Here is a 16,574-nt window from a genome sequence, read left to right on the forward strand (position 1 = left end):
ACATTATGGATATTGACATTTTGTAAATGATGTACCACATGCATGGGCCAACAGTGAGCATAGTAAAATAATTGAATAATTTATGTTGTAAAAGTCCACCCCAAGCCTTTTACTGAGTCAGATATGATGAGAATAACCTCTGTAATTATCAAAATATATTTCAAAATTGCTTAGCTACTCAGTCTCTGCCTCCCATCTGCTTAATAGAAATAGTAGCATTTGAAAAAAAAAATCTTCAAGTCAAACCCACGCATCAGAGTTATTAGTGATTGTGAAGATACTATAACACTACATCCCCAGGGTGACACCTATGCTGCAATTACCCTGTTATGACTTTACTTATGACAAGAAGTTGCAAAAAAGTACAAGTTGCTGTGCACAGTTTCTCCTTTCCTTGATAGCTGGGCATATTAATTCCTCAGCTGCAGGCAAGCACATTGATCTTTCTAGGCATCCAGAAATAAACTGTCATGTTGAGTAACTAAGGCTTCATTTGCTATTCTATCATTTTTTCCGTTCTTAGAGATTTTTTTTGCCCTTACATTAAGAATAAAAATGTACCCCGGGGCCGGGAGTTTGGCCTAGTGGTAGAGTGCTTGCCTAGCATGCACAAAGACCCAGGTTCAATTCCTCGGTACCACATACATAGAAAAAAGCTGGAAGTGGTGCTGAGGTTCAAGTGGTAGAGCTCTAGCCTTGAGAAAGTCCAAGTACAGGGTTCATGTCCTGAGCTCAAGCCCAGGACTGGCAAAAACAAAATGTACCCACTGTTTTCCAAGTAAAGATGGTGAATACACCAAAGGTTTGGAGGTACTTTCCTATTAGTGTCCTGTTCGATGTCTTAGGTAATAGAAATAAACCACACTACCAGCTCCAAGGAATTAAGATACTTTTTCATGTCTTACCATATTAAATCGACATTTTCTTAAATTTATCCCAAAGGAACTAATGGCTGGGTCATGACAAATGCTAAGTAGTAGAAAAGTATAGACTAACAAGGACAAAATACAGAAGACATCTCTAACTATTATTAATGTGAATTTCCTTAGAATAGCAAATTAATATGCAGATTGAAATTTCTGCCCCAAATCATACCTGTTTTGAGAAGCAGCTCCATTATCCTTGAATGTAGAATAATGATACACATACACTTATACACATTTATTCAGATTCCTGATATTCCAGAATATTTGTCAATGTAAAATATTCTCCTGAGCAAAAGAGAGAAAGATGATCTGCAATGACATAATCCTGATCATTAAGTAAAATTCTTAATGAAGTGGCAAGATGAAAAATAATGAATAGTAAACATGGAAATAAATGTATGTGTGTAGTGCAAATTCATTGAATATTTAATTTCAGGTTGACTACTTTCTCACAATGTTTTCAGAAAAAAGGTCATGGAATTTTACAAATCATTTGATTTTTTTATTTTTAAATTTTATTTTGTTGTAAATGTACAAAGGGGTTACGGTTATACAGGTAAGGTAATAAGTATGTTTCTTGTTGATCAGCATTTCACCCTCTATTATTTTCTCCCACTTTCCTTCCTCCTCTCTCCTCTCCTCTTCTCCCCTTCTGTTTCCAAATAAAATGTTGATTTGATCTTAATAGCAAACTTAATGAATGACACATTCTAGGGAGTTAAATCATAGGCTCATCACTGTTGCAATTATTGTCCAATTATTCATCCTATGGGTATTAAATAATAATACTGATAAGTAATTAACTTTTGTGAAGCTCCTGTGCAGACTTCTGGTGGTTCTGTTATACAATAAATGTCAAATTTATGTTATGTACAGAATAACAGATATTTTGTATAATGCTATAATTTGGAGGTTGAATGCCTCCCAAAGGCCTAGTTATTAAAAACTAGGTGCCAGCCTAAGGCATCATGGGAGATGGGACCTTGGGTTGATTGAAGTCACTGGAGATGTCCTCTGAAGTTGAGCTTGTGAGACCCAGCCCTCTCATTCACTTTTTGGTCATGATTAGGACAGCATTACTGCATTTGCATTCATTCCAATTTTATGTAAAGCCCCAGAGCAGCAAGGTTAGCTGATTATCTTGTCAAAACCACAAAATCCGTGAGCCAAAATAAACCACAGCAATGGAACGCAATAATACACACTGTAATCAGTGGCCAAGTAGACACTTTGATTTTAATAGCCAGGGAATCTCTTTCTGGGAAGATAACAGTTGAGCCATTATGTGGGTGAAAAAAAGAGATGAACTCATCATCAGAAATAGAATAGCTATTAAGTTTCTAAGAAAGGAAGCACAGGTTTTTTTGTTTATTATTTTTTAATGGAATGAAGACCAGTGAGGCTACATAATTGGAAGTAAGGATAAGAGGTAATAGTGACAAAAGAAGTAGAGTTGAGATTACTTAGAATGCGAGGAAAAGTGAATTAAAGGTTTCCTAAAGGGAGAGAGGGAGTTGAGTTGCAGGTAAATAGTAAAATTAGTAGCATCAAAATGAAGGTTTAGCAGCATAAATCTCTGAGCTTTTGATAAGAACATAATGCAAGAGTGGAAGCTCCATAGGGATGGTGACCACGTAATGAATTAAGTAAAGAGAGTAGATATGGAAAAGACAATTAAGTTGAGAAACAAAAACCTATAAGTGACTTAAGAACAATAAAAAAGATTAGTATACTTTCTTTTCCAAGAATAATCAGTTGCTCAGCTTGCAAAGGCAGAGAGGGAATTAACTCTCTTAGAGTTTGATTTAGTGAGGTTTGTTGGATAGAAATGCAATGGCAAAAAAGTACACTAAGTTACTGTACCCACTAAGTACAGTAACTGAATATATGAATATAGTAACAGACTACAGGAAGGGATTCTAGTGGGGAAAATAAAACATAGCCTGAAAGAGTTTATAAATAAGTGGATAATAAGAATTCTGTAGTTCTAGTGGAGTTCTTGAAAAGAGATTGTTCAAAGAATAAAAAAAAAAACTGCCACAAAAGCAGGGTTTTAAAAGTTTGGCTTGAGACCTTCTATTTCTGGTTAGTAGATCTGATATTTAATTATATAGAAAATTAACTACATACAAAAGTGGTTTAAACTAGAAGAGAAGGTCATTAAAATAGAGAACATAGAGGAACTGAAAGTTAGGATATTAATCCCAAGAGTTAAGCTGCCCAAAGGGATAAGCTTAAAACTGAGGATAATGTAAATAAGGACCCAGGAATTTTACATATGTGTTATTGTGTACATTAGAATATCCAAATTAGGATACGCTTTTCATGTCCTCTAAGCTCAAATTCACTTGTAAAAAGATCATCACAAGCACTGACTAATATTTAAGATTACATTAAAAATGAATTTAAAGTTATAAATAAGCGAGTACTAATTACTAATATCTATAACTACTGAAATATAAATTATTAATTTGCCAGTGGGATAAATATAATGAATAGTTGTAGTTTTCAGAGAACTCTTCCCCTTCTCTGTCTTCTCTGTAGGGGTAGTTTAACTGAGAAGGATTAGTTAAACTAACAAGTTAAGTTTATTTTCATTAAACCAATCCTGAGATGTTTCCTGTGACTTTCAAGAGTGTGAGTTTGAAAGGTCTATGTGTCCCATACTGCAAGATGACTCAAGTATTCAAAATAAGGAGAATGAATGAGAATTACTCTATAATAAATTGTTAAGCAGGGCTTATCCACAGGTACCCCCAATCTTGTTTAAAGAAGCATAAACTTCTAATCTTGGAACGCACAAAGTAATTCAATCTGAATTACTGAATTCAATCTGTTAACACTCACTCCAAAAAAGACAAGAGTTGAAATGTTGCACAATACTTCACTTCTTATTCCTAAATGATATAAAATAAAGTCATTTCAAGGGTAAGTAAACTCCATGGTGTGGGGACTGCCAATGCTATTGAATATAGATGTTTAATAAGTTACATGAGGAAATTCAACTTTTTATTATAAAATAAGATTTGGGTCTAGATGATTTATCTGTCTATAGGCTTACATTAATTTGTACGGAGCAAGCTAAAAATTTAAATTAAAGAATATTTTGTATCTATAGCTTATAAATTTTATAGTTATGGTTGTATGTAAATTTAACTTATCATTTGAATATACCAATTGATAATAATGATTTTCTTTTTGATATATTTACATATCAATATTATTTCATGTTAAACATATCATATATTTTATATTATATTTTATATTACATTTTTATATTGATATATTACTTATACTGATATAGATCTATTTATATATTGACATTAGCTATGATTAATTTTAATGTATATTAAAATGCACATTAAACATTGTTTAAATACTTACGCATTCATGATAGATTTGAATACATTATATTTTAATTTTAGATTAAAATCTAATTTACTTTTAAGACATTGTAAGAATTCTCCTTACATTTGGTGAAAACTAAATAAGATTAATTTAAGCAAGTCTAAATCTATATAAGCCAGAAAAACTTACCTATAGAAATAAGAAATACAGTTTCTATATAAATAAAGATAGCAAGAATCAGGCTAGAGATTTTATCAGCCAGCTTTTTATGCATCGAATTAAGAAAAATCACAATCAAATATTGGTTGTGGTTGTCTAATCACTGAACTGAGTTAATACTATACAGACTTAAGATTCCTGATCTGTCTTCCAGCACAGTAACTGTATAGATTCATGATTACAACACAAAATTTTCATTCTGTTTTGTTGACCAACCTACATAGCATCTCAGTGACACATACATTCAAATTCACCTAAGAATCATCCCCATGGAAAATAATCACTCTTCATAGCATCTGAACAAAAATTTGCTTGTCTTTTGACAATTTCACTAAATGACTAAGTTTGTAGAAATCTATGTTAATCTCATGCTAACACAGATACTATACATATAGATACACACACACACACACACACACACACACTATATACTATGTACTGTTGTTAGGATGTCCCATAGGGCCTGTAATATTACAATCTCTTCTTATTAAAAATATTTTGAAGAGGTTGGATGTTGGACAATGGTGCCAGGACAATAGGGACCCAGCCTAGCTCTCTTACAAAAAAAGGGAGAATCAGGGAATTTCATGAGCCAACTACCTTAAGAAACCCACAACTACAAATTCAAGAAGCAACAGGGAAGTACACATACTAGAATAGAAATCCAGATAAAGCTTATTTCTAACCTTGTCATAGAATCTGAAAGGTAAGGACCCCTCCCCCACAGCTCGCCGCCGGCTCCAAGGCAGGAAAGCCATGGCAGAGGGCGCTGGGCCTGGGAAGGCCCGAACTCCAGCAATGCCAGCAAGCGGCGGAATCCAGATGCAGAAACCAGCATAGACAGGGCACAGGCAGCACAGACGGCTGAGGAAACCAGAGGGGAAGTGAATGACCCTCCAACACCACGGAGCAGTTCGCAGCCAAACCCCAAAAAGTTAGTCCAGCAGGTTCCACAAACCCATCAGGAAAGCAGAGCTGGTGGCAAGCTACAGAACTTAACCCAGACATCTCCACCCCACCCAAGAAAGACTGGCAAGTGCAGGGGGCCAAAGAATTCAAAATCCTGTCCCTTTCCCCAACAGCCCCCTCCCCCAGGCCATTGACTGGAGACTGACAGGCTGGTGGGTGCTAAGGCCCAGCACCCCATCAAAGGGGGCGGAGGTGTCCCTGCTGCCACCTGCCCAACAGCCTCCTCTCCCAGGCCACTAAAACTGGAAATTGAGGGGCGCTGAGGCCCTTCCTTCCAAAGTGGGTGGGGGTATGTGTGAGTCTGTGAGCCAGAATCTGACTGATCCAAACCTAAGTGAGGTGCCCACCTGCTGGGACCCTCCAGCAAGAAACACCAAGGGCCCCCACGGAATCACAGAAAGACTCTCAGCCAAAGTGGCTGAAACACAGCAGGGAACTGAAGGGCAGACCAGCTAGGGCCAAGCTAGCCCTCTGAGAGTCAGAAAGGCGGAGCTCAGCCCTGGGAGCCCACTCCTCGGCCAGGCCCCACCCCAGGGATCAGGGCAGAATCCAGTCAGGCTGGTTTTGCTGAGAGCTCCCAGAAACTCCCAAGCCCCTCTGCTTGGCCCCGTTCTTGGGAACAGGGTAAGAAAACTAGCCAGCCATAGAAATCTAATCTTCGAATAATAGGAATCAATGAAATAGTGGAGTTTATCAATAAAGGAATGCAACAGTTATTCACCAAAATCATAGCAGAGAACTTCCCCAACCTCAAAAGGGAAAATACATTATTGAAGGTTTCAGAACTCTGAGCAGGCAAGATCCTAGAAGGAACTCATCTAGACACATCATAGTAAACACACTAGACACGCATCACAAGGAGTTGATCTTAAATGCTACACAGAGAAAGAGCTATACTACAAAGAAAAACAATAGAATAATTGCATACCTCTCCACGCAAACCCTAAATACAAGAAAAGCTTGGAAAAATAACATTCATGCCCTGAAAATCAACAACTGCCAACCCAGACTGATATATCCAGCAAAACTAGCATTTACATTTGAGAGAGAAACAAGAATATTTCATTCCAAAGAGAAGCTATGTGAATACATGCACACTAAACAAGCATTTCAAAAAAAATTAAATAATCAAGAACAAATTGCAGAACAGCAAGAACCGCCATCAAGAAACAATTACCTATAAATCACTAAACACAAAAGGGGGGAAAAGAGAGAGAAAGAAACTCAGAAGTAAAAATAAATAATGACAAAGAACACTGACCACTTCTCCATAATTTCCCTAAATGTGAACAGAGTGAACATCCAATCAAAAGGCACAGAACAGCAGACTGGATTAAGAAACAAGACCCATCCATATGTTGCCTCCAAGAGACCCAACTCACTGCCAAAGACAGAAACAAACTGAAAGGATGGAAAAGAATTTTCCACTCCAACGCACTGGAAAATCAAGCAGGAGGAGCAACCTTAATATCTGACAATATTAACTTCTCAGTGAAATCAGTACATAAAGATAAAGACAGCCACTACATATTAGTAAAGGGTACAAACCATACTCAGAATATTACAGTTATAAATATATACTCCCCCCAACAGGGGAGCTCCCAATTCATCAAACAAACTCTCTTAGAATTACAGAACAAGATAGACTCAAACACAATGATAGTGGGAGACCTCAATACACCACTCTCACCAAATGACAGGTCAACTCAACAAAAGTTAAGCAAAGACACCATCGACTTAAACGACACCATAGCCCAGTTGGGCTTAACAGATATACACAGGATCTTCCATCCAACAGCAAAACTTTATACATTTTTCTCAGCAGCACACTCTAAAATAGATCATATAAGAGTTCATAAAGAAAACTTAAGCAGATACAAGAGGACTGATATAATCCCATGCATTCTATTTGATCACAGTGGAGTAAGACTAGTTCTGAACAATGAAGTAAAAGTCAAAAAACATTCAAACACTTGGAAGCTGAATGACACACTTCTGAATAACTCCTGAATTATAGATCAGATCAAAGAAGAAAGTCAAAACTTTCTTGAATGCAATGACAATCAATAGACACCGCAAAGGAACATATGGGACATAGCAAAGGCAGTTCTAAGGGGCAAATTTATTGCACTAGGAGCCTATATTAAAAAGACAGAAGAAGAGCATGTAAATAATCTAAAAATGAAACTGAAGCACCTAGAAGAACAAGAAAAAGTTAATTCTAAAACAACTAAAAGAACAGAAATGACAAAAATAAAATCAGAAATAAGATCCACTATACACAAAATTAATAAATCAACAAGTTGGTTCTTTGAAAGAGTCAACAAAATTGATAAACTCCTGGCAAGATTAATCCAAAAAAGCAGAGGGGAGACTCAAATAAACAAGATTAGAGACGCTACGGGAACAATCACAACCAATATCCAAGAAATTCAGTCCATTATGAATAAGTACTACCAGGGCCTATATTCAAAGAAACAAGAAAATCTAGTAGAAATGGATGACTTCTTAAATAAATTTAGTCTACCCGCATTGAAAATTGACAAGGTAAACAAATTGAACAAACCAATTTCATACAATGAAATAGCGGGAGAAATCAGGGAAATGCCAACCAAAACGAACCCAAGTCCAGATGGTTTCACTGCAGAATTCTACAAGACGTTTAAAGATGAAATAACACCTATACTCTTGAAACTCTGCTGAGAAATAAAAGCAGAAGGAGCAATACCAAACTCATTTTATGAGGCTAATATTACTATCATCCCCAAACCAGGGAAAGACCCAACAAATAAAGAAAACTACAGACCTATCTCTCTAATGAACAAAGATGCAAAATTCCTAAAAAAAATACCAGCCTACAGAATCAAAAACAAATTTTAAAAAGTATACACTATGATCAAGTTGGCTTCATCCCACAGATGCAAGGCTGTTTTAACATTCACAAATCAATAAATGTAATACATCACATTAATAGAGCTAAGGATAAGAATCATATGATAATTTCTCTGGATGCGGATGCGAGAAGGCATTTGACAAAATACAACATCCATTTGTGATGAAAGCACTAGAAAAAATAGGATAAGAGGTACATTCCTTAAAATAATTAAAGCCATATATGACAAACCTACAGCCAGTCTTAATACTAAATGGTGAAAGACTGGAACCTTAAAATCAAGAACTAGAAAGGGATGCCCACTCTCTCCACTTCTCTTCAATATAGTGCTGGAACCCTTAGCCAGAGCAATAAGGCAAGAAAAGGACATCAAAGGGATCCACATAGGGAAAGAAGAAATTAAACTATCCCAATTCACAGATGACATGATCCTCTACTTGAGTGACCCAATAAGCTCCATTCTCAAACTCCTAGAATTAATAAACCACTTTTGCAAAGTGGCAGGATACAAAATTAACCTTCAAAGGTCGTACCCTTCTTGTACACCAACAATGCACAAACAGAAGGCCAAATCAAGAAAATGATCCCATTCATAATAGTTCCTAAAAGAACAAAATACTTAGGAATTAACCAAAGATGTAAAGGAATTATTTAATGAAAGCTATAAAAGCCTAACAACCAAAAATAAAGAAGACACCAGGAAATGGAAAGACATCCCATGCTCATGGGTAGGAAGAACCAACATAATGAAAATGGCTATCCTGCCAAAATTGATATACAAATTCAATGCAATCCCCATCAAAATCCCAAAGACATTCTTTACTGAAATAGAAGATACAGTCCATTTGTTCATATGGAACAAGAAAAGACCTTAAATAGCCAAAGAATTCTAGGCAAAAAGAGCATTTCAGGTGGTATTACAATACCAGACTTCAAATTTTACTACAGAGCCATAATAACAAAAACAGCATGGTACTGGCACAAAAATAGACCGGAAGATCAATGGAACAGAATAGAAGATCGAGAAATAGAACCACATACCTATAGTCAACTTGTATTTAACAAAGGAGCCAAAGATATACAATGGAACAAACACAGTCTATTCAATTATTGGTGCTGGCAAAACTGGGCAACCACATGCAGAAATCTAAAAATGGACCCTAGCCTTTCGCCATGCACAAGCATTAACTCAAAGTGGATCAAAGACATCAACGTCAGACCAGAAACCGTGAAACTGCTACATGATAGAGTAGGAGCGACACCGGTACTCATAGGCACAGGCAAAAGATTCCCAGGGTCACAACAGATTGGAGAGAGACTCGATAAATGGGACTACCTAAAAATAAAAAGTTTCTGTACAGATAATAACATAGTCTCAAAAGTAGAGAGACAGCCAACCAACTGGGAAAAGATATTCACCAACAATACATCTGACAAATACTTAATATCCAGTATGTACAGGGAACGCAAGAAACGAATCCCCCTAAAACCCAACAAATTACTCACTAAATGGGCAAGGGAACTAAAGAGAGACTTATCAAAAGAAGAGATGAAAACGGCCGAAAAGCATATGAGATAATGTTCATCATCCATGGTCATAAAAGAAATGCAAATAAAATCAATCAACCCTAAGATACCACCTACCCCAACAAGAATGGCCAAGATTTTGAACTCAAGACAATGACAGATGCTGGCCGGGTTGTGGAGAAAAAGTAACCCTACTGCACTGCTGGTGAGATTGTAAACTAGTTCAGCCACTCTAGAAAGCAGTGTGGAGGATTCTTAAAGAACTGAAAATTGACCTTCCCTATGATTCCACCATACCACTTCTGGGCATCTACCCTGAACATCATAACCCAAGATATGATAAGGACATCTGCTCAGCTATGTGTATCTCTGCACTATTCACAATAGCTGATGGAAACAATCCAGATACCCTACTGCAGATGAATGGCTATAGAAAATGTGATATATATACAATGGATTTCTACATAGCCAACAGACAAGATAAAATATTGGCATTTGCAGGGAAGTGGATGAATCTAGAGCAAATCATGTTGAGTGAGACAAGTCAAGACCAAAGGAACAAAAAGTGCATGGCATCCTTAATGTATGTTAATAAATATTAATAAATTCTTTAATAAGAAAAATTTTTTATTGTAAATAAAATGACTTTAAACTTTCATTGCACACAAATGTTTAAAGTGATTCAAATTGTATTTAGATTTAAATTTTTCAGGAGGATTTTCAATGCAAGAAAATAAGTGTTTCCTTTTGGTTTGAAATTTGAAACTTTTTTGTGTATTTTTAATCAATTGAAAATATGACAATGTAAACTATAAATACTAGAGAATACCAAGGACATAACTTTTTTCGTATATTTTTATTGTAATTAATAGAAGGGTTACATTATATTCATTAGATAGAAGGTACATTTCTTCACAAATATTGATACCCTTTCTCACGTCCTGTTTCCCATTTCCCTCCTCACCTCCCCCCTCACAACTTGATTTCCTCCCTTTCCTCTCCTATTTCAAACAACCAATTAAGCATATATAAAATATGGCAGATAACAAGGTGAAATATTGTAACAATATGAGATAACCACGGGACAGTAAAAGAGATGAGAGATAACATAGTACATCAAGGACAACAAATCCTCATTATATGGCTTTTGTTTCCTTATCCTGGAGGTGCTTACATTTAGTGTCATACTATTTGGCCTTATGTCTCTAGATTTTGTTCTATTGTGAATCTCTGCTAGGAGAGACCAAGGTTCCTACTGATTATGACAAATGAGGGAGACTATTGGGCCTGCGTTCCTTTGAGTCTGGTTTACTTCACTTCATATGATTTTTTTCTAAGTCTTTCCATTTCCTTACAAATGGGGCGATGTCATTCTTTCTGACAGCAGCATAGAATTCCATTGTGTACAAATACCACAACTTGTTGATCCACTCATCAACTGAGGGACATCTGGGTTGTTTCCATATCTTTGCTATGGTAAATAGTGCTGCAATGAACATCGTTGTGTTAGTGGATTTAGTATGCCAAGGACATAAATTTATATGAATAAAGGACATAGCATATGCCTTTATATACTTTAATAAAATTTTAACTTTATATTAACTTTTTATATTAACAATGAAACATAAAAGAAAACACTCATATATATATATATACAATTATTGGATGTCTGTACATTTTCATGGATGAACAATAATATAAGTTGCACAGACAAGATAAAACCAAAGAAGGCAAAAAAGTTTGTTCTGGCTTGTTAGCTTCCAAGCAGATATTTTTATACAAAAGGGTACATTTTTAAAGAACTGCGAGGGAGTTATGTGCAAAAATTCTGTTCATGTATAACAGGATTTGAGCTAATACCTCCTACATATCACTTTTAAAATGCACCCCTTTCTGATTTATAGATTATTGTCTTAATAAAGAATATGAATTCAAGAGATGTAGGTATTTATAAAATGAACACTTTGTTACCAAGAAAAGACTTAACTAGTAATTTTAAATAATATAGGTACAAGTAAATAAATAGAAGTGAAATATATATGTATATATACATAGCTTGTATAAATAACAGAATGCCCCATTTCCCTCCACCCACCCCAACCCCTCATCTTGTTTTCCACCCTTCCCTATCCAATTTCAAATAACCAAATACAAATATATCTGATATGTCAGGTAACAAAGTGAGATACTGTAACAATATGAGATAACCAAGGGACAGCAAAAGAGATGAGAGATAACATAGTACCTTAAGGACAACAATCATTCATTATATGGCTTATGTTTCTATATCCTAGCGATGTGAAAGGGTATCAATGTATGTGAATTAATGCACCTTCTATCTGGCAAATATCATGTAACCCTTCTATTAATTACAATAAAAATATAGGAAAAAATACAGAATGCTTTGAAACAAAAATCTAAAAGCAGATGAAAATCTCATATCTGAAAAAACATCCAGAGGACAGTATTGGAAATGTAATCTTCTCTAAATGCTCTTAGGAGAGGAACCCAAAGTTATAATTCCTCTGAACATTTAAAATATTAGTTATCAAAATGAATTTAAGGAAATAGAAATATGTTTCTGTTGCTATTGTTGATAGTGATGGTAGGGTTTGTTTGTGCTTTGTGACTGTTTGTTTGTAGAGTGCAGAATGGAGGGAGGAAGGGTGAACAGATGAAGTCATAGTATTTAGTATACACAATGTAGAAAACGAACTAAGCAAATGTGGGCAGGGACAGGAGTCAAAAAGTGGAGAATAGTGAAAAATGAGGATTGACATTGTCCAAAAGGAATTGTACTGACTTATCTCTCTTAGGAAATGGTAACTTCTCTGTACATGACCTTGATTAAAACATTATATTTAAAATATGTTACTTTTCTGATCATTGGTTCCATTTTCCTAACATGAATATGATATTGAATAGAGTGAAATCTGATGTATACTATATGACAACACTGGCGCAATAAGTGAACATGGGCCTGTTTTTAAAAGTTCAAAGCTATTATGGGGTAACAAATGTACCCACTACCTGATGAATGTAACTGTAATTCCTCTGTATATCACCCAGACAATAAAATTTAAAAATTAAAAAAAAAAGATTGAAAACAATATGCATGTACCAAGGCAATCCTTTACAAAAGAATAATTGCCTCAGGGATTAAAGGACTTTCCTGGCTAAGCTTCTGGTCTGAAGCAAAGACATTTGCTAGTTAAATCCAAGAAGGCAGGAAGTGGATGAAGACAAACAAAATTAAAAGAAGTGTTTGATGATGGGTGAAAGACTGAACACAAAGCCTTGTAGATTGGCAAACCAAAGGTTCTGGCATTCATTCTGAGCTGTAATTTCTTGAGAACAAATGGACAATAACTGAGGACTCTCAATTCACAATGCCTTCAAATTGCCAAAGATAAAAGTATAGCTCCAGCTTTTAATCCCCAAACCTCCTATGGTACTTGTGTGAATACCATTTGTGATTTTTCCCACTGCATTTCCTATGTGATAAAGACACTTCTGAAAAGGGCTAAGCTGTGGTATGCGATTATAAGTTTTAAACTAGAAAGAACTAACCAAAACAAGGAACAATTGCATTATAAAACTTGTGTAACTCTAAACATTATTTACATTGTAATTTATTGGCCAGTCTTTTAAAAGTAGGCACCCAGGGAGTGACATTTTTCTTTTTTGCTTGTAAAAGCCTTAATTAAGTTCCTAATCAATATGAATGCTATGAGCAGTGCTTAAAATTTTCAGAAAACAAAGAACAAATAGGTTTCATGAGATTTTAGTAAGAAAACTGGAAGTGAGCACAAAAACAAGCAACAATCTGAAAATCTGTCATATGTATCTAAAAACCTTTTTTGTGTGTTTGTGACCAATATAAAGTTAAAACCTTTATAAGTTAACCTTTATTAAAGTCTATATACTTTATGTCTAGAGATCTTGGAAATTAGAAAATGTCCGTTTACTCATACCTGGCCTGCAGTGTGTATGCCATATCATAAAATGGTAGAATACTTGTCTTCCAAATACCATGTGCTGAGTTGAATCTTGGGTATTACAAAAAGTACAAAGAATTTGAAAACTCCCTGCCCTTCATTCTCCTCCTTGATACAAGATCAACCTCTGAAGACAATTTTAGACTCAGAGGAATCTACACAAAACCCTTACTAATCATTTTCCTATCCCCAAATTTTCAGTTCATATCGATACAAAATCTTTTAGCTTGTAGCCTTCCTAAAAATTTACCGCTCTTTGTTGATAAGGTTATAGTAGCTTAATTTAATGTCACCTCTTTGAAAAATTACTCACTGTGAAGGAATCTCCTGTGTATATGTAAGGTAACATCATCGACTTTTGTGTAAAATCTGCAAGGGAGTACTCTATTTTACTTATTTATTTTTAACAAAATAAAGAAAGTGTATGACAAAAATCTGATTGCACATTGAAAATTGTTAGAAAAACAGTCATGTGAAGGCTAAAGTTGGCAAAGATTGGATGTGTAGATAAACACCTCTCTAAGAACCAGGTCTTAATATCATGATGGCAATTAAATTTCAAAATGAGCTTTGAAGAGAACATTCAGTCCACAGTAATGTGCTTGATCATTTCAGAGAACTAAGTCCACTTTTTTGAAGTTTTATTTATTTATTTATTTATTTATTCATTTATTTATGTAGTCCTGGACTTGGGCTCAGGCCCTGAGCACTGTCTTGGGTTTTCTCAAAGTTAGGACCCTACTACCAGCTCCATTTTTAAAGAAGCTGAAATCCAGTCCTTTTTTTTCTACTCTTACTCCTTCCAATATTTACTCATAACAATTTTTGCTGTCCTTTTCACAAAATACAATCAATGTATAATTACTGGAAATGACTTTTTTCTATGTAATGAACAGTCAATTTTGCCCCCAAATGTCATGCAAGATATTAGTTACTTTCTTGATGAGGGATAACTGGGAAGTTAGAACTGATTACACCAGTGTTGTCCCCTCTCTTGTTCTCTTTCTCACAACTATAAGCTCAATTCTGAAGGCCACTGAGTAGCTCCAAATTCCAATTAATCTCACTCATAAGGAACAGAGTCACAAGGAAAAGAGGGAGAAATCAAGGGATATTTCAAGATGATTTTTGACTACCATAACAGAACCGAAAAGCTTCCCTGTCTCTGGAACTACCAATTCATTACAACTATTATATCTTTTGTCTTGTACCTCCATAAAATGTATCTATTTTTTTTGTTTTGCTTTGTTTTTGTTTTTGCCAGTGTCAGGGCTTGAACTCGGGGCCTGAGCACTGTCTTGAGCTTTCTTAAGGTTAGAGCTCTGCCACTTGAGACACAGCACCATTTCCAGCTTTTTCTATATATATGGCACCAAGGAATCGAACTGGGGTCTTTGTGCATGCTAGGCAAGTACTCTTATGATTAGGCCAAGCTCCCAGCCCCCATCAAAGATATCTTGAAATCCAACCTCATTTGCAAATCCCTATGAATGTAACGTACTTTGAAAAGGAAGTAAAAGTAATGAAGTTAAGATGAAGCCATTAAAATGCATCCCAAATCAATACGACTGGTGTTCTTTTTGGAAGAAAAAAGCAAACCTAGCAACACAGGAGAGAATGCATGTTTTGATGGAAGCATTTATTTAATGATGAATTTACATAACATACATATGGTGGTTGCTGGAAAATTTCAGTATCTAAGTAAGGGCAAGAAAGGAAACAGAGACAGAGAGACAGAGACAGAGAGAGCAGCTGAAGGTGTTTTGCCTTCAAACTTCAGTCTCGAGGATAGTAAGAATATGTTTCTGCTCTATAATATCATTCACTTTGTGTTTGAACTTATTGCAGCCCAAAGTAACTAACATGATTTTTCACCTCCATTTTCTGTTTCAGGGCTAATTTTTCAGAGTTAGAGAGAGAATATACCAGAAAATCCCTATTCAAGTCAGTAACACTGCACATACAGCTCTCAAACAACTATTGAGAAAGGCTTGATTGATTGCAGTCCAGTTAGGAAATATCTTAAAAATATGGAAGACATTTTTTTAAAAGTGAGTTAGATAAATATCCTTATTTGATTTGAATAGAGCTCTACTTTCTTTTCAGTTTTTCAGAAAGACACTGAAAGATGAATATTGGTACTTATGAATTTATGACAAAAGTTCACATCATTTTTCTGGTGTTCATTATGCATAGTTCTGTGAAGATAGTTAAAATTTCAAGCACAACCTGAGTGCTGGGTGTTCACACCATTAATCCTAGAGACTCAGGAGGCTGAGATCTGAAGATCATGGCTCAACGCCATCCCCAGCAGGAACATTTATGAGGCTCCTATCTCTAAATAATCACAGAAAAAGCCAGAAATGACAGTGCTCACCTTAAGCAAAAGAAGCCTACGGATGGTGCCTAAGCTCAGAGTTCAAGGCCCAGGAGCTACCCCAGCCACACACAAAAAAATCAAGTACATAGCCAGTCCTTTAACAATTACAATATAATACGTAGTCAGATTCCTCAGTCTTGAAAGACTTCATTATTCAAAGGCATATTTTAATTATTCTTTACATGGTATAATCTTCCTTCCCTTAAAATCTGAAACAATTTTAAGCCATATAATACTTTCATTAGTGAGCTCTCTTCTGCCCATAAATCACATTCCAGTTCTCAGTGTGATTTCTTTGTAGTTTGGTTTATACC

The sequence above is a fragment of the Megascapheus bottae genome, chromosome 2, assembly GCF_031878675.1.
Source record: "Megascapheus bottae isolate mThoBot1 chromosome 2, mThoBot2.hap1, whole genome shotgun sequence".
In the NCBI taxonomy this organism is placed as follows: Eukaryota; Metazoa; Chordata; class Mammalia; order Rodentia; family Geomyidae; genus Megascapheus; species Megascapheus bottae.